The sequence below is a fragment of the Macaca thibetana genome, chromosome 2, assembly GCF_024542745.1.
Source record: "Macaca thibetana thibetana isolate TM-01 chromosome 2, ASM2454274v1, whole genome shotgun sequence".
Lineage (NCBI taxonomy): Eukaryota > Metazoa > Chordata > Mammalia > Primates > Cercopithecidae > Macaca > Macaca thibetana.
The window spans coordinates 151,570,694-151,590,321 of record NC_065579.1 but is presented as its reverse complement, the minus strand read 5'-3'; the positions used below and the strand labels follow the sequence as shown (position 1 = coordinate 151,590,321).

Here is a 19,628-nt window from a genome sequence, read left to right as displayed (position 1 = left end):
ACTATCAGATACTCAGTTGCGGCATAAAATGAAAACTGCATTTGAAAACATGCCCACAGCTCAAAAACAGGCAGCAAATCCAACTAAAGGCCTGGATTTTCTTGGGATTTCCAGCATAAATTCAGTTGCTCAGCATAAACCTTTGTGGGGAGGGCCCATTTCTGCTCACTTCCTCCAGTAACGTTCCTCACATCCAGAGAGTTAGTTCTCTGTAATTCAAAGAGCTCCTACAGAGATGGATGGTGGTGATGGTTACAGGACGGTGTGAATACTTAATGACACTGAACCGCATAACTTGAAAATGGTTAAAATGGGTTGGTGGCAATGTAAAATGGTGCAGCCGCTATGTAAAGCAATCTGGCAGTTCTTCAAAAAATTAAACATAGAGTTACCGTATGATCCAGCAACTCCACTTCTGAGTATATACCCCCAAGAATCAGAAGTAGGATATTGAAGAAATAGTCCTACACATGTTCATAGTAGTATTGTTTACAATAGCCAAAAGGTGGAAGTAACCTAAGTGTCCATCAACAGATAAATGGATACATGAAATGTGCAAGATATATACAATGGAATATTATTCAGCCTTACAAAAGGAGGAAATTCTGACACATGCTACAACATGGATGGCCCTTGAGGACATTATGTTAAGCGAAGTAAGCCAGTCACAAAAATATAAACACTGCATGATTCCATTTATATGAGGTACCTAGAATAGTCAAATCCATGGAGATAGAAAGTAGACTGGTGCTTGCCTGGGGCAGAAGGAAGCCGGAGTTATTGTTTAACGGGTGTAGAGTTTCAGTTTTGCAAGATGAAGTGTTCTGGAGATGGAGGGTGGTGATGGCTGCACAACCATGTAAGTGTACATGATACTACTGAACCATGGACTTAAAAAGAGTTAAATGGCCAATTTCATGTTATATATATGTTACCATAATTTTTAAAAAGGAAGAGCTGCTCAAACACAGTGGACTGAGGTCTTAGGAGGTATGCTGATGATACCCCAGATGAGGGGGTCTTCTCCCTGCTCTCCCCTCAGTCTGGTACCTGCTGCAGCCCCCTTACACTCCCCTGGGCACACTTACCCCTGACCAGTGAGAGAAGCCAGCCCCCTACTGTCCATCCACACCTTAGCTGTTGGGCTGGGGTATCAGGTGGCCCAGGGACGAGGTGGTGGGCAACAGGAGACGGAGTGAAGCCTCAAGGCATCCAAGAGATGCAGGCCAGGCACCAGCTGGAACCACTCACTGAAGGGGGAGAATTTTGGGTGAGTCATGGATACATGATGAACTAGGCAAAAGAGATGAGGTCAGATATGAGGCCAGACAGCCCCTGGGACCACATGGTTGCTGCTGTGTTTGTTTCTTGGTGCTGCTTTAACAAATCACTACACTAGTGGCTTGAAACAAACTTTTTTTTTTTTTTTTTTTGGAGACAGGGTCTTGCTCTGCTGCCCAGGTTGTAGAGCAATGACACGATCACAGCTCCTTGCAGCCTGGACCTCCTGGGTTCAAAAGATCCTCCTGCCTCAGCCTCCCAAGGAGCTGGGACAACAGCCTGCACCACCATACCTGGCTAATTTTTAAATTTTTTTGTAGAGATGATATCACTATGTTGCCCAGGCTGGTCTTGAACTTCTGGCTTCAAGTGATGTTCCTGCCTCAGCCTCCCAAAGTGTCCTCCTGTCTCTCTCTCTCCAAAGAGACTACAAGCATGAGCCACCACACTGGGCCTAAAACACACATGTATTATCTTATGCTTCTATAGGTTAGAAGTCCAACATGGGTCTCAATGGGCTAAAATCAAGGCATTAGCAGGACTACATTCCTCAATGGAGGCTCTGGGGGAGAATCCATTTCTTTGCCTTTCCCAGCCTCTAGAGGCTACCCACATTTCATAGTTAAAGCCAGCCACATTGCAATCTCTAACCCTTCTTCCACTGTTACCTCTCCTGTGGACCACAGCTGGGCAAGATTCTCTACTTTTAAGGATCCATGTGATTACATTGGGCCCATCTAGATCATCCAGGATAATCTCCCTACCTCAAGGTCCTTGACTGAATCACATCTGCAAATTCCCTTTTGCCTCGTAAGGCACCATATTCACAGGTTCTACGGATTAGCACATGGACATCTTTGGTGAGCCATTAATCTGCCTGCCACAGCCACCCTAGGGGACTCCCGCTCAGTCATTCCCACATGGCAAACACATTTCTGGCATCCAGAGACTCATCTGTGACTGAATTTCTGAAGAAGGAGTAGCAGCCAGTAAATGGATCCCAGCAAGTCATGGTCACATGGTCTCAGGGAAGAAGGAGCTACTGCTGGAGGAACATCAGGAAGCCGGACATGCAGGCCCGGGGGGCGGGGAAGATGGAGGAGCAGAGATGTGGAAACGACAGGCATAGGAAAAGCAAACAGGGTCTGTCCCATGAGAAAGAGGACAGCCATAAAATAGAAAGAGGGAGATTGCGGGAAGACCTTCCAGGTGAACTGCACTCCAACAAAAAGAAATTCATCAACACCAGCACACACGGTGATTATTATTCACTTCCCAAAAGGATTTTCCAAAGTGTTCTTTAAGTAATGAGTTCCACTGTGTTCTTAAAATAGGATTTACACCCAATTTTTCAGTAACACATAAAGGGACGCTTGTAAATCTATGGAAATGAAGTGAGACCAGCAACATCTGCTGCCTTGCTTTCTGTGCTGGTGGTGTCAGAGGGAGACAGAAAGAACCACAGACTGGGGTGATGGGCTCAGACTCTGCCCCAGCTTCCTCAACCCTCTGGCTCCCCATGAAAATTATCCTATTTAATGCACACACCACCCTTACTCTCATTTCACACATGTATAAACCAAGGCTAGAGAGGTGAGGGAAAAGTCACAATGGGTGGCTGCAGGTCAGGTCTGGCCCAAGGGCACTCTGACTCCAAAGCCCCGTTCTTTTAGCCACTCACAGAGAGCAGAGACTTTTCAGGGTGGCAAAGAGTCGTGTGTGTGTCTGTGTTGGTCACAGAAGCTGCATCCCTCCTACACGCTCAAGGAGATGAGCAGACAGCACCAGGGGCCATTGCTTACCTAGCGGGTCATTTCTGGGATGCTAATGAAACTTTCAATTAGAGACCAAGCCTTTCTTTCTAAAGTTATTAGAAATAAGAATCTGAACTGGCCGGGTGCTGTGGCTCATGCCTGTAATCCCAGCACTTTGGAAGGCCGAGGTGGGCAGATCACTTGAGGTCAGGAGTTCTAGACCAGCCTGACCAACATGGTGAAACCCTGTCTCTACTAAAAACACAAAAAAATTACCAGGTGTGGTGACTCGTGCCTGTAATCCCAGCTACTTGGGAGACTGAGGCAAGAGAATCACTTGAACCCAGGAAGCAGAGGTTGCAGTGAGCCCAGATCGCGCCACTGTACTCTAGCCTGGGTGACAGAATGAGACTTCGCCTCAAAAAAAAAAAAAAAAGAAAAAGAAAAAAAAGAATCTGAACAGCCTGAAAGAGGCTAAAAGGCTGTGATATAGGGCCAGGCATAGTGGCTCACGCCTGTAATCCCAGCACTTTGGGAGGCCAAGGTGGGCGGATCACGAGGTCAGGAGTTTGAGATCAGCCTGGCCAACATGGTGAAACCCTGTCTCTACTAAAAATACAAAAATCATCTGGGCACGGTGGTGGGCACTTGTAATCCCAGCTACTTGGGAGGCTGAGGAGGAGAATCACCTGAACCTAGGAGGCGGAGGTTGTAGTGAGCCAAGATCATTCCATTGCACTCCAGCCTGGAAAACAAAGTGAGTCTCTGACTCAAAAAAAAAAAAAAAAAAAAAGAAAAGAAGAGAAAAAGCTGTGATATAAGTGGCTGATTTTATTCCAATGTTATTAGAGCTAAGAATCTGAAAGGCAGGAAAGAGGTTAAAAAGCTGATATAAGTGGCTGATTTCGTGTCTCACTGGGGAGCCAGCTGTAGCAGATAAGAAGGGAGACAGAGAACACGGGGCATCGGGAGGAGCAGAACATCTGACTCCCTTGGCTTTCTGGAAATACCACTTGGGCATCAAAACAGATCATATAGAGGAAAGTGCCAGAAAAATATTGAACCCTGTTTCTACTTCTCTGTCATTACACAGTCCAGGTTCTTTCTACCCTCTCAGTTGACCCTAACTTTTCTTTCTGGTTCTTTCTCCCAAATGTGTGGTTCCCAAAGTTCTATCCTCAATTCCCTCTTCTTTCACTGTAGGCAATACTGGGTGGTCTCAGCCGCCCTCCCTCCCTCCCTCCCTCCCCAGGGCTTTCACTTCCACCCCTGCCCCACCAGCTCTGCGGATTGCCAGTCCTTCTCTTCCAGACTCCAGACCACCAGGCCGCCTCCGTCTCCATGTCATCCAGGCATCACTACCGCAGCCTGCCCAAAATAAATTTGCCATTTTTCTCCCTTAACCTGCTCCTCCCACGTTCCTCATTTCTGTCATTGGTCCTACAATTTCCCCAAATATCCTGACTCACATTTCAGCATTCTCAGGCTCTCCTCTCTATCATCTCCTACAGGCAACCCATTGTCGAGTCCTGGCACCTGTACCTCAGTGGATCCCAACCCCAGATGGGATGGCAGGTGACATGTGACAGATGAGCCAAGTATGTGGGGTGGAGGCAGAGGAGGATGGGAGGACACACGCTTCGTCTGGGTGGGACAGCGACCAGCTACCCCGCTCCACTTTCCACCAGTTAACTGTTGCTGTGTAAGGACACAGGCCCAGACCTGCCTAGTTTTAAAGATCTGCACATCTGGATTTATGTGACATTTTCCCCATTTTTAAATGCTTGCAACCGCTTGCATTTTTTGAAATCCCTACATGCACCAAACAAAACATGTCTCCTTTGACCTCTGGGCTTTGGTCTCTCTCCCACTGTTCCTTCTTTCCCTTCCTACCACCAAATATGTCCATGCCTCCCTCCTGGACAAGGGAACCCCCTCTTCCCTAGCCAGCTTTCTCCCTTCACCCTTTGCTGGTCTCAGGGCCCCACTGAACAAATGTTGAGTCCTTTAGCTTCAAACTCAAGGCCCTCCAGAGAAAAAGAGAATAGTGAGGGTGAAGGAAATAGAGAAGAGAAGGCTGCTGCCACTCAGGGTGACAGAGCCATTAATTAACAGAGTTAAACATCTGGTGTTTAATTAACACTCTCCCTCCTCTTTCATTCTCCCTCCCTTTAACTTTCCCAGAGGGGCTCCACAGTGGGTGAAACTGAGCAGAAACCAGGAGAACAGCCTCCTGGCTGAGTCAGGGAGGGAGGGCGAGGAGGCTGGTGTTTGATTCCGTGTGCTGGAGGGAAGAGGACAGTAGGGTAGCTTTGTGACTGGCTTACTTCACTTAGCATAATGTTCTCAAGGTTCATCTAAGGACGGGCTAGGAAGAAGCAGCTTGACGTTTCAGTGGTAGGGACTGTCCAGAAGTTTCTTGGGCAGGAGCTCAGTGCCTGGGATTATACGAGGAAGTCACCAGCTCTCTGTGGCTAACGTGATTGCCTCCCTGAAATTCATTCCCCCATTGTCTTCGATAATAAACTCCCACATTGCACAGAGTGGCAATGTTTCCAGCCTCAGGCGAGACACTTGCTTCTTCAGCCTCTTTTGAAGCTACGGGTGCCCAGGTCTGACCAAGGAGAAATAAGCAGAAGTCTGCTACAGGCTCTGGGAGGACATTTGTCTTCCTTGTAAGAGATAGACTCAGTGGGCACCAATCCCTTTCCTTTCTCCACCTTCCTCCTTTGCACTTGAATGTGATGTCTTGAGCTACAGCGGCCCTGTTTTAACCATAAGACAAGAGACGAGCCAAGAGGGCAACAGAATACCTTGATGCTGTTGAGCCAGTGAGCAAAGACCAGCAGCTGCTGCCCCTTCTGAAACCTCTTGGGAAGTGATTAAATAAATCTCTATGTTTAAAGTTATTGTAGGTGGTGTTTTCTGTTACATGCATCCAAAAGCATTCATAAGTGATACACTCCCTACCCTAAAACCTCTTCTCTCTAGGGAGATAAGTAAGCGACCACTTGTTTAATTAGAGTGGGGTAAAGTCAAGGGCAGACACGCTGCTCAGAGTGCCTCCCAATCTGGATGACCCAGGACGCAGGATTAGGAACTGGAAAGCAGCTAGTAGAGTGGGCCATGGCTGCATGAGATGGGAGCTCCGAGGGAGTCCTCTCACAGCCTGCCAGACAGTGGGAGCTCAGCCGACACGGGTTTGTGTGAACACATGAATGGCTGGATGTGCCGCTTCTTGGCACAGGTGGCCCAGCGACAACCAGCTGGAAGAAAGGGACTCTCCAGCAGCTAGCTTGAATCTCTCTGATTCCAGACCCTTCTCAGAAGGCCATGCTGGAACACCGCTCCCCTTCAGAAGTTCCCTCCTCCTCCCCACTTCCTGTGATGCCCACCTACCCTCTTATTTGGCACTTAATCAAACCTCCCCATTCGCTCCAAATATGGCTCTTGGTTTGACTGCAAACCCCGGGAGGCAGATACCACTTCCTTTTTCAGCCTCCAGGACCTACCAGTGTCTTGAACACTGAAAACAGTTGATAAATGTTTTCATTTGAAGTTGATGCTTTGGAGGGTGCAAAGAGGTTTGTGACTTAAAGAGTTGCTCAGAGAAGGGCCCCTCTTAAAAAGAATAGTCCCAGAAGTCTGTAGTACTGCCTGAAATTGTCCTATTAGACATGGACCGTATTGACTGGCTGGGTCACCTTAAGAGAAACAACCACTCTGAGCAACAGTTCTGTGTGAGGGGAGTGCCGACTCAGCGTGGAAGTTCACTGTGAGAATGTTTATTATTATTATTATTATTCTTTGAGACGGAGGTTTGCTCTTGTTGCCCAGGCTGGAATGCAACGGTAACATCTTGGCTCACCACAGCCTCTGCCTCCTGGGTTCAAGCGACTCTCCTGCCTCAGCCTCCCAAGTAGTTGGGAATACAGGCGCCCGCCACCACGCCCGGTTAAATTTTGTAATTTTAGTAGAGACGAGGTTTCTCCATGTTGGTCAGGCTGGTCTTGAACTCCCGACCTCAGGTGATCTGCTCGACTCAGCCTCCCAAAGTGCTGGGATTACAGGCGTGAGCCACCGCACCCAGCCTTAAGAACGTTTATTATAATAAGCTTTTAAAAGTGACAAGTCTTGGAAGAATTATGCCAGCAATTATTCACTTTTTAATGTAATCCTGTAGATTTTAGGGTGGTGAAGAACCTTAGAATTCCTCCTCCTAACTACCCCCACACGACTTCAAAACTATCTTCAGAAGTAAGCAAGGATCTTCTTGAGTTGAATTAACATGACATTTCTTACGAGAGAAAGAGTAGCAGGCGCTGTTGGTGCCTGCCCCATGCATGGGTGGGTGCACCCATCCAGATTGGCTGTTAATGGTTCACACCTGCAACCCTCTCCAGAGGCCTGCCCTTCACCCACTGCAGACTCCTGGAGACTACAACCCTCACCACCATTCCAAGGCTCTTGGGCAATCACCAGCTGACAGAGAAGTATAGAAGCCCAGCCCCCATGTCTCCAGGTGCAGCAGATTCTGTGGTGCTATTCATGCTCCAGGGCCCCTCGTGGGATCGTGGGATCGTGGGATCGTGTAGCCTTGGCTTCACCCTCTGCTCTACCCTGGTTCTTCTGGAGGGCACTACCTGGTTGGTCACTTGCTCAAGAATCTACTCAGGCTTTGCTTCTTCCAGGGAACCTGGACTGAGATAGGCCTTTTGGCCCTTTCTGCCTTCCCAGAGGAGGACTGAGAAGGAGGTAGGGGAAGAAGCAGGCTGGTGTCAAAACTAAGCTCTTCACACTTCTCTTTTGGCCCAGGGCTCTGCCCTGACACTCTATGTGCACGAGAGACCACGCACCAGGCCCAGCCCTCAGCCCGCCCAAGGACAGCAGCCTTGACCAGAGCTAGCATGTGTTCCTGCATCCTCCATGCGCTCCTGACCTCCCTGGCTACTCCCTTCTCTCCAGAAAATGTGCAGATCCTCTCCAAGGCTCAGCAACACTTCCCAGAAAACTGTAAATCCAAAAGTCAATTGGTCTTCATGTCACCACATTATCAGAATTGGGCACCCAGGAAGGTTTAGGCTCAGAGACTCACAGAGTATTCGTGTAAAAAGGGCCTTGAGAGGTGATGCAGCTACCTCCTTCACAGTTTAATTTGGATTATACTTCTGCATCTGTGCCTCTCCCCTGTTATTATAATTGTGATAATTATGGTCTGCTTTATTCTCCTCTGGACCATTTACACAGGTGCACAGAGACAGAAATGTATGGATGCAAATCCCCGACCCCAGGCTCTTTTTTCAGGGTTTGCCTCCCTAGAGGCAATGAACATGAATGAGGGACAGTGGCCTTGGGGGTGACCTAGTAGCAGGGTAGGATGGGGGTCCAGCCCACAGGTGCTGTGCCTCTTAGATTGGAAGGGTGGGAGAAGCAGCTGTTTGCACTCTTATGTACCCTACTCCAACGCCCACCCCAACACTACCGGAAATACATTTTTTTTTTTTTTTGAGACGGAGTCTCACTCTGTGGCCCAGGCTGGAGTGCAGTGGCACGATCTCGGCTCACTGCAAGCTCCGCCTCCCGGGTTCACGCCATTCTCCTGCCTCAGCCTCCCGAGTAGCTGGGACTACAGGCACCCGCCACCTCGCCCGGCTAGTTTTTTGTATTTTTTAGTAGAGACGGGGTTTCACTGGGTTAGCCAGGATGGTCTCGATCTCCTGACCTCGTGATCCGCCCGTCTCAGCCTCCCAAAGTGCTGGGATTACAGGCTTGAGCCACCGCGCCCAGCCGGAAATACATTTCTTTCCAGTAGAAATGGAAGGGCAGTGGAAATCAGGTCAGTTTGGATCTTCCTATGGTTGGTAATGTCTCTGCGGGCATCTGAGGTCATCCTGTCCATCCTCCAGGCTCCAGGGAAGACAGTTCCTCCTTCAGTCCAGGGCAGCTTTACTCCAGCCACATCTCTTGGTGACCTCAGCTGTGTCTGGTGGCCATCGCTGTCAGGACATTCTTACATCTTTTCTGCCACACGACCCAACATTCATCAAGGGTCCTAATAAATGCTATGGGCCATAAGCCTTGGGGCAGGTCATTTTCTCTCTTTGGGGAACCCCTCTTTTGAGCATTCTATCCTCTGTTCACTTGCCAATGCTTACATCTGACTCCATTTTTCTCACCAATGATCCTCAACTTGTCAAATCCCAGATACCAGGACTTCTGGTGAAAATACATGGGTTCTGTGCTCGAATAATTTTAATTATATCTAAGCTTTCTCATGTTCTTTTTTCTATGACAGACAGTGTGCTAATTGTTTTTCAAATGTGATCTCATTTTATCCTCACCATATGGCTATAAAATAAGCTTTGCTGCCTTTTTTCAGATGAGGAAACTGAGGCTCAGAGAGGTTGGGCGGCTTGCCCAAAGTCACACCAGAGGTGGCAGAGCCAGATCTGCCCTCAGATCTCTTTGATGCCAAAGCCCATGCTCTTAGTCAACCTGCTTCCCGCCTCCTTCCAGGGATGCTTTGGAGAGAGGTTCCCCAGGAAGGAAGGTGAAGGGGCTTGGTGCTCTCTCCTGGCTGTGGGGCCCAGAGAAGGGATGCCACCCTTTAGGGATCAGGTCTCCTCCTGATTCCCTGTATCCAAAGCTGAGTCCAGCCCAGTTCCTCTCCCACTGCCCAGAGTTTCCTCCCTGTGTCCTATCCCGTGCTGGGTTCTGGATGCATTTTCTTTCTCTCTCCTGGTCAGGATGCCTGCTACTGCCAGGGCCTCTGATCATAATTCTCTATTCCAGTGTCTCCAATGACAGCTCCCAGCTCCACTCCCATTCTGCTCCACCTCATGGACACCACAGCCCCTAGGTGCCCCCAGCCTTCCTGGCACCCACCTGCATTGATATTTCTGTGTCCCACTCACTGTTGCGGATGCTGGAGTCACTGGTCCCTTCTGCTTTCCGTTCCCTGACGCAGGGAAAGTCACTGCTCATTAGTTTGTGCCAACAGCGCGGGTGGCAGAGAGCAGCGAGGCAGATAATCTGAGGTAGTGGGGAATGTAAGAATCGTCTCTATTTGGCTGTGGAAGGTATTTTTGGACTTACAGTTGAATGTGGGTGTATGTTATATGCTGGGAACTCACAACACTTCAAACCAAATACTGAAGCTCAACCAGCAAGACCTGGCTGCTGGTTTCAGGAATTAGAAAGTGGTCCACCCTGTTCCTATTTCCTGCAGAGCTGGGTGGCTCCATGTCTCGGCTGATGTTCAGGACCCGCTGAAGCAGAACTGCTACTTCTCTAGGGCTCAGAAACCACACTTGCCCCTGACCTAGAGCCTGGGCTGCAAATGTGGATGCCCACAGCAGGTGGGCAGCCAAGTGAGGCCAGTTGGTGTCACACAAAAGGGAGTGGCAGAGCGAGGACTGTGAACCCCTTCAGGAGGGCACCATCACTCCTCAGGGGGAGCTGCTCCTCAGCTCCAGCTGATGACAGAGGCCAAACAAAACACATCTGTGAAAGAATTTGGCCCACTGACAACTGGTTTGCAGTCTCCAGCCTCGCGGTTCACACACTAATGTGCATCAGAATTGCCTGGAGGGCTTGTTACAACCGATTGTCGGGCCCCTGCCCCAGTTTCTCATTCAGTTGGTCTAGGGTGGAGCCCAAGATTTTGCATTTCTAGCAAGTTCCCAGGTGATGCTTACAGTCTAGGGGCCACACTTTGGGAACCACTGCTATAGCCCAGCAGCTATAGAATAGGAGAGTTTCCCACTTCCTTACCTTTTAATATTGGCAAGGCTTTGTTTGGTAAGTATCAACTCAAGAGGTAATCGTGTCCTTTAGAAGTTAAAAGTCAGAAGAAAGGGTGAGACACATTTATTAAATGGCAAATATGCATCAGAAACTTTCATGAACATCTCGTTTAATCACCACAGCCTTCCTGCAAGGTAGGTAGGTATTATTGCCCCTACTTTACTGCTGGGGATCTAAGGCACAGAGATGTTCATGACTCGCCCAAGGTCGCAGAACTAGGAAGGACAATTCTGGGACTGAAGTCTAAATCAGCCTAACTCCAGTGCCCATGCTTTTCCCAAATCATCAAACTGCACAGAGAAACTGGGCCTCTTTGCAAAATATACCTTCTTTCTGGGGGTTGAGCAGAATAGCCTTCCCTTTAGGGGCCCTTCTAAGTGTGTCCATCGGGGCAACTCACAGGAAGGGCTGGGTCAAGAGCCAGAAGGCTTGGAGAGGGGAGAGTCCTTTGCCTCCTTCCAAAGGGAATGATCAATAAAGACCTGGTCCTGGAGCACTACCCAGTGGCCTGTAATTCCCAGGAGACAGGAGGGCTGACCCTGAGGCAGCATAGTGCCCTGAAGTGCCATGCCTGAGGAAGTCACTCCTGAACAAACCGCCTTAGTCCTTGGGAATACATCAGAGCGGGATGGGAGAATTATCTGGTTAATGTCTGCAAACTCATGGCAGGAACCATGTCTGTTTTGCTCAGTGCTATATCCCTAGCTGCTAACCCAGCACCCGTCACATAAGAGACACTGAATTATTTGTTGAATAAGAGAATGACTGAATAGTGGAACAAAGGGCAACGAATCTTTGCTCTCAGGCAAAGGGACTATGGATAATGTGCCCACTCATGGTTGAAAGTGTAGACACTCATAAAGCAGCCAGCCTTGAGAAGGGAGATGTGGCAGGTGATAATTCTGCTCCAGGTAATTGATCGGAAATGTTTTCCAAATCCATCGTGGGCCATGAAGCAAAGATATTAACAGGCCTGCCTGCCAAGAGCCAGCAAGAATGAGGTCTTATTCACCTCTGGATCCTCAGCCCATGTCTATTGATGAATGAAAGCGAGTCTCTGCTCCTGAATGCTCAGTGGGGAAGGTGTTCACACACTGATTGCTGCGTGGGTGCTGGTGGGCCTCTGCCCAAGAAGCCTTCCCCAAGGCTTTCTGGAAGGCAGGTGGAGCATGGTGAGAAGAGCATGGACTTGGAGTGGGAAACTGTGGTTCAAGCCCTGGTATCAGCCACTCCTGAACTCGTCAATAGACACAATCCCAGTGGGAGCAACAGACACCGTCTTCTTCATCCCTGAGCCTTGCTGCCTCCCTTCTCTTTAAAAAACAGGGGGAATAATGATAGCAACAACAATAGCAATCATAACAACTTCTTCACAGACTTGTGAAGGTGGGATACTTGTGCACTGAGAGCGGAACAAGCACTCAACAAATGCTTGTTGTCCACATGGATCCGCTGATAGATCCACCATGGCTGGTTCACTTCTCCAGCGTGGAGAGTTTTGAGAAGAGTCCCTCACTGCTCCAGATAGGAAGCTCTACCACTACTTGACTTGCTTTCCTCTTGCTGCAACTTAAACCCTTTTACTCCACTGTCTGTGGTGACAAGGAATAGGCTGGCAGTTGGTGAAAGCTCTCTCTAACACTGGTCTCCCCTGCCTTCCTGGGAAAGCAGCAGAAACACACTTTTTGGAGCCAGGAACTAATGCTATGGAGAGTGTACAGTGACTTAAGATGTATTCAAATGAGTGCAACTCCAAGCCACATGGTAAGACAAATGGTTCTGCTGCCCGTGTGTAAAGCATGCCAGCCCTTTTCCCTGGCATGTGGCACACTCCAGATCTCTCCCCTCATCCAGTTACGTGTGTGCAAAACTCAGCCTGGATCAGTCACCCTCGAAATTTGAGTCAAATAAAATTAAAAATAAAAATTGTTCTTGGATCACACCCTGTTCTGCATTATCTGTGCTATGGTTTGACTTTATTCAGCTCTTTAACCACTGGCTCCAGATGATCTCACAGATGTAACTGGGCCAGCACTGGGGAGAGAGACCCCCACCTGAGTTGGTAAGAGCCGTTGGGATGCTGGGCTGGGTGCAGGATAGGTGACAAGCAGAAAGGCCGTGTCAGGAATCATGCAAATCCCCATGTGGATGGGTCCTTGCTGTTCTTCACAACCATGATGCCATCAGATTCCCTGTGAGGTCTGCAGAAGGCTTGTCATGGCTCCCATTTAACTGATGAGAAGCCAGAGGCCCTGAGAGCAGCTACAGATCCAAATGCTCAGAGTGGGAAGTTAGCCCAGGTCTGCCTTCCCACCCCGCAGCCTCTCCAGGCTCCCGGAAACACCCTTATTCCCCAAGTCAAGGCGTGATGGCTCACACTGGATAAGGCCCCGAGCCACTGGGAGCTGGGAGCCTGGAAACTGTGGGAGAACCCCTACGGATTAATGACAGGTCATTCAGAGTGTCTATATACCTTGTTTTGGAAATCTAAGAGGTAAACATAATAGGATCCCAAGGTCTCCAGAAAAATCACTCACAATGCTCTCTTTGGGGAGTGAGCAGTATTGATTCCGGGGCAGCAAAGAGAAATGATGGATGCTCATCCCAGTCTGAGCCCCTGACTCCAGCCTGTGTTCAAGCTACGTTTACGTCCTTCTCTCCCTTTACACCCCTAGCTTCCAGACTCGATGCCAAGTGGCCCGGGGCCTCTGGTGCCCTGAGGGGAGCCAGCCAATGAGCTGCTAACCCAGAGGACATAAGCTAGTCCAGCTCAGCCTCTGCCATGTGACCAGCCAAAAGCAGAACCCCAAACCCCACCCCAAGATGAGTGGGGCCCAGCCTGGCAGGCAGTGGAGGGTGCTGCAGAGTGAGGAGGGGTGGAACACCGACAGTGATCAGAAGGGAATAAAGAACACTGAGGCCAGTTCATCTGTGAAGGTCGTGAAATGGACAGAGTTTTGTTCCTTTTGGTGTACGTTATTGCAGTTATGATGGTGTTTGTGCAATAAATGAAACAGTGAAGGGAAAGTGTTTGGGGTCTGTGTTGGGGTTGCACGATGCTGCAAATTTGGTGGGTTGTAGATTCCCAGGGAGGACAGGCAATGTGGAGCCTCACTATCCCACTCTGGAAATCTACAACCCACCAAGTGTGGAGCCCAGGACAGAGGGGCAGAGGTATGGGAGTGGGGATGGGCGGAGAGGGAGGGGAAGGTAGGGAGAAATTCCTTAAACCCCATTCAGGATTTCCTTCTGGAGGGCTGTGAGTCTTCTTCACCAGGCTCAATTCCTGGTACTCTGGGTCCTGCCAGCTCAGATTCCTGAACTTCCAGAACATAATTGTCTTCCAGCTCAGCAGGGCACAGCGTCGGGCCGGCTAGGAGCAGGCTGCCATTCCCCGAATGTACACCCTGTCAGTGCCCAGATCCATCTGGAGAGCAAATGGCTGGCTGAGGGGAGAGAGCCCAGGCACACCACCCCCCATCTGCTCCCGCCATGTGACACACACTTGCAGGCGGGGAGGGAGAAGCCTGAGGTGGTTGGCTGATGTAGTGGGGAGGGTGGGAGAAAGAGCAGGGACCAGCAAAAACCCACGGTCCAGCCCCAGCCAGAAGCCTTTCTGGGAACTGTTCTCAGTCCTACTCCCATTGCCAGGTGAGCCCCCTCACTCCTGCACACACACAGGGGAAAGACAGGTCTGAGTGAAGGCCAGGCCTGGGACTCCACCACCACCACTGCCCCAGACACAGGAAGGTGGATGTGGGTGCACACTCGCCTGCGCACATGCCTGAGATCCAGATCATTCCTTCAAAGCTTCTTTGCAGGTGCAATGATGCAGCCTCACTGCCGCCCTAGCCCTGAGCGCCTACAAGGCAGGTGACTAGTCCTTCTGGGTTTGGGTGTATGGGCTGGGGAGGGTGAGGCAGGGACACATGCCTGAGGACCTCTCAGGTCGAGGGTGTCCAGGAGGTGAGCAGGCCATGGGGCTTGGTTGTGGGCAGAATAGAGAGCTCCAGCCCTGGGCCAGGGGATGGGAAGAGAAGGGGGATGGTCTTTAAGAGAAGTACAGTGAGCTCTTTCTGATATGGTATAAAAGAAGCCCTTCTTGGAGACAGAAAGATGGTCAAGGGCTGACAAAACCCTTCCAGTGCTTAATGAATGTCTCTCTTTAAACCTGGCCATTGGTGCCAAAGCCCCTTAAGTTCCATATTCATAGAGCTCAGTTATAATAAGAATAACAGCTAACAGGCTTACTATTTGCAGGACTTTATCTATGACTCACCCTGTAGGCCCGGCCCCCACCCCCAGCTCTCCTTTTCCACAATGGAACTGGAATAGAGTTATCCTCGTAGAGGCCTGTTGGAGAAGCATCTGAAATGCAAGAATTCTGGGGAGGGAGCCTGGAAGTGTCCTCCGCTCAGGTCCACAAGGACAGCAGAGATATGGAAGGGAGCGGGAAGCCATGTCATTTTCCTCCCAGAAGCTTTAGTCAAGTGCCCACAGGTGTGGTCTGCAGGCAGACGTGGGGAGCACCAGACAAGGAGAGATGGAGTGGGGACCCTGGGTCCAGGGGTGGGGAGCAGTGGAGTAAGCAGAGGCACAGCTGAGCCCCTGTCTGCCAGGAGAGCTGCCGCTGCTGCCTGGCAGGAAAGGAGTGTGATGGATGCTCCCCTGCCCAGCTGCGCCTCAGCCTTGGCAGGGGAAGGAAGGATGATGAGACCCTGAGCCAGGGAACACGGATTTCTGCCTGAGGAGGCGCAGACCAAGGCACAGACCTGCCCTCCCCCTTCTCCTCCCCACTACCCCCCTGCTTTGGCACAGCCTGGGTTGACACTGAAGCACTCATGCCACAAAACGTGCAGCCCTGGGTTCAAATCCCAGCCCAGGCTCCCTTAGCCTCTCTCAGTCAGTTCCCTCAACTGTAAAACCACACAGGGCAGTTGTGAAGATTAAAAGATAATGTTTTCGGAAGCACATAGCACTATCTGGCACCTAGAAAACACTCAATAAATGTCAGCCATTATTTTATCATCATTATTAGTGTTGTGATTATGCGGACCTTCCGTCTCTCTCTCCAGATGCTCACAATAGCCTCCTAAGTACGCTTCCTATCTTTCATCTCTCCTCTCCAATCCGTCCTACACAAAGCTGCCAGAACACAGTCTACAGCAATGATTTGGTCACATTATTCTGCTGCTTAAAACCCCCACCAGCTCCCCACTGCCTACACAATCAAATCCAAATGCCCTGCATAGCAAGGCCTTTCCATCTGCCTCAAACTCCCTCTCCTGCCTCCTCCTTGGCCATTCCCCCTCTATCCAACCTCCTCATCACATCCCAAATCTAGATACTCTTCACGTCATGCACTTGCCCACCTCGATCCCTTCACTTCTGCTCGCCCATCCTTGTAGAATGCCCTCTCCTCCAACGAAAACCTCCTCAGCCATCAAGGCTCAGACAAATGCCAGCTCATCCATGAAGCTCCTTTTGACCCTCACGCAGCCAACAGCTTCCTCTGCTGACAGATGCAGCATGTGGTTTATATACTCTCATCACTTCCCCGCCCTGTGTTGGGCTGTGCAGATGCAGGAAATGCTTCTCAAAGTGTGCTCCTAGGACCAGCAGCATCTGCACCTCCTGGGAACTTGTTTAAAATGCAAATTCTCCTGCCTCACCCCAGATCTACTGGATCAGAAAGTCTGGGGGCAGGGCCCAGTAATCTGTGTTTTAACCAGCTCTCCAGAAACTATTGCACACTCAGTTGGGGAACCACTGATGTAAGGTACCTGTACCTTACAGGTGATGCTTGGTACACAGAGAGAAGTGATGGGTTAGATCAGATCACTTGGGTAGCTTTGAAAAAATACAGCTGGTTGGGCCTCACCTGCAGAGATTCAGATTTAATTGATCTGGGGTTAGGCCTGTGCATCCATGTTTTTTTTTCTCCCAACATTTTATTAAGAATATTTTCAAACATACAAAGCAGTTAAAAGACTGCACAGTGAACACTGGTATACCCGCCATCTAGATTCTATTACCAACATTCTGCTGTATTTCCCTTATCACACATCTGTCTACCCATGCATTCAGCCATTTTATTTTTTGGTGCATTTGAAAGTAAGTTGCAGACATCAAACACATCACACAAACACATCTGAGTGATTTAAAAGCCCTCCGGGGCCAGGTACGGGGGCTCACGCCTGTAATTCCAGCACTTTGGGAGGCCGAGGCGGGCAGATCACTTGAGGTCAGGAGTTCAAGACCAGCCTTGCCAACATGGTGAAACCCAGTCTCTACTAAAAATACAAAAATTAGTCAGGCACGGTTGCACACCCCTGTAATCCCAGCTACTCAGGAGCCTGAAGCACAAGAATTGCTCGAACTGGGGAGGCAGAGATTGCAGTGAGCCAAGATCGGGCCTCTGCACTCCAGCCTGGGCGACAGAGTGAGACTCTGTCTTGAAAAAGAAGAAAAGCCCTCCAGATGGTTACACTGTGCAGTCAGGGCCTCTCTCATCACAGGTGAGAAACTGACAGTCTCTTAGGCTCAGCTCCTGCTGTGAAATGAGGAGGTGGAGAAGGATGATGCCTACTATGCCTCCCTGTCCCACTCTTACGAGGACTGAATGAGATCACATTTGAGAAAGCCCTTTGTAAAGGGTCATATGATTAACAGAAAGCAATCCCTGACTCCATGCTGGAGAGGAAGGTGTCCAGAGCTGTTGCAGGATCACTGAATAATAAACGAATTGCAAATAAATGACAAATAATTATTTAGTATAAGTGTATCCAAAATATTGCATGAGACATACTCATACTCATACTGAAATACTATTTGTTGCTTACCTGAAATTCAAATGTAATTGAACAACCTACATTTTTACTTGCTAAGTCTGGCACTCCTAGAACTCAGTCGTGTCTTATGGAGAGCACCAGGATCAGAACCCTCTACCCAGAGAAGAGTCAGGGCTGGCAACAGGGACTACAGCTCTGCCTAGCCAGCCTCTCATGCTCCTAGGATTTAAATGTTAATGTCATCCAAAAACACCCTCACAAAAACACTAGAATAATGTCTGATCAAATATCTGGGCACAGTGGCCCACCCAAATTAACATATAAAATTAACCATCACGGTCAGCAAGTCTCAAACATTAGAGTACAAAAGTCTCACTGGGGAGAACCAATTAAAATGCAGGTCTCCAGGCCCCACCCCAGAGATTCTGATGCGCCAGGTTTGGCACAGTGCTCAGGAGCCAGCATGTTAGCCACCGCTCCAGATGGCTGGGATCCGAGGGCTCCACGGGCCCACTTTAGGAAGCACAGCAGTTGTCACTCAATAAATATTTGCCGACTAAAGGGATGTTGGAGGTAGGAGTGTGGGCAGGAAGGCATCTGAGCCAGGGCCAGAACAGCTCTGCAAGACTGTGTCCTAGGGGCTCTGTGAATGGCCCCCAGTGGCGTGATGGCAGATGGGGAGCCAGCCAGCCAGTCCTGCCCCCAGGCAGGGACCCACAGCTGAGTTTACAGACAGACACAGGAGACAGAGCTGCAGGCAGTGGGCAACTCCACCAGCCCTGGCACTAACCCAAAGGGCAAACCCTTGAACCAGGCCTAGCCCCACCTGGGCCCCAGGATGCCCTTCTCTGTCCCGTGCGAGTCGGTGGGGTGGACGTGCTCGGCCTCTCATGAGCCGATGAGATCATGGCTCAGGAATCTATGTGCAGTCGGTTGCCCCTGAAAAGAACCGCTCACTCAGCTGGGGAAGCGAGCAGCTGAATGTTCACAGGCCGGCTGGGGAGGCGGGGCGTAGGGCCACAGGGACCCGCGCAGCATCCCAAACACTTCAGAAAGGAAGAAAATCAACCCTGGGTTGTACAAGCCCATGATGACAGAGCTGTTTCGTTTGTTTGTTTGTTTGTTTGTTTGTTTGTTTGTTTTTAATAGACTCCCATAGACTGGTGGTTAGAGTTATGTCCCTGAAAACCTTACAGCTAAATAGGTAACTGCCAGAGAATGACAGCATCTGGGCAGAAAGAGACTCTTGGTGGTGGGTTAGGTCCATCTCCCAGGACCAGCGTTCTAAACATTTCATCGTGATAGAAGGCTGGAGGCGGATCCCTCCGCTGGGCAGCCTCCAGGAGGGGAGAGGCATGGGCAGCCAGCTTCGTGTCAGAAGGGGCATTCATCCTCAGGGCCTTGCCTGATGGGGAGTAAGTAGGTGCTCAATAAATGCATGTTCAGCTCAACTGAGCAAAGGGTAAAGCAAGAGGAGAGGAGACTAGTGGCTGCCCCTCTTCCAGGCCTCTTTTACCCCTGTTACCACGTCCTGCAGCTCTGGGCTGCTCTGTTTCCACCCCTTCTGTGTGACCTCAAATGCCACCTGGCTCCCTTCATGCCCGTCCTCCTGCCCAGGTCCTGCTTGGCCATCTTCAGCCTGCCCTGTGAGCCATCGCACAGCAACTGGGAAGGCGGTTCAAAGAGGGAGACGCAAGACACAAAGAATGCCTTGACAAGAAAGGACAAAGCACTGGGGCTCTGCAGGCTGGAAAAGAACAATGGGATAAATGGGATGGGAGGCGGGGGAAGAACCAAAGTCCTCAGGTGTCTGAAGGGTTATAACTGAGAGAGGATGACCAGAGACACCATCGCTCTCAGGACAAGGCAAGGTGAACGTGGACAGTGGAAAGACCCGCCGAGGAGAACATTCAGGATGGGAGCAGCAGAGAGCCCCTCTGTCTCTGAGATCACCTGGGTGTCTCCAGGAAGAAATGCTTTTCTGCCTGACATGGCC

The 19,628-nt window shown here is 50.0% G+C and overlaps 1 protein-coding gene across 2 annotated transcripts in view; it reads right to left on the bottom strand.

Annotated features, from left to right (window-relative positions):
• Window positions 1-19,628, bottom strand: part of SEMA5B (semaphorin 5B) — a 120,470-nt gene that overhangs the window by 51,731 nt on the left and 49,111 nt on the right. The window contains exon 1 of one of the 2 annotated variants that reach the window (XM_050781827.1): window positions 1,089-1,265. The exons of the other annotated variant lie outside the window; for it this stretch is intronic. The gene's annotated coding sequence lies outside the window, so the exon portion shown is untranslated. Of the gene's footprint in view, window positions 1-1,088; window positions 1,266-19,628 lie in introns of those variants that run through there. 2 annotated transcript variants of the gene reach the window in all.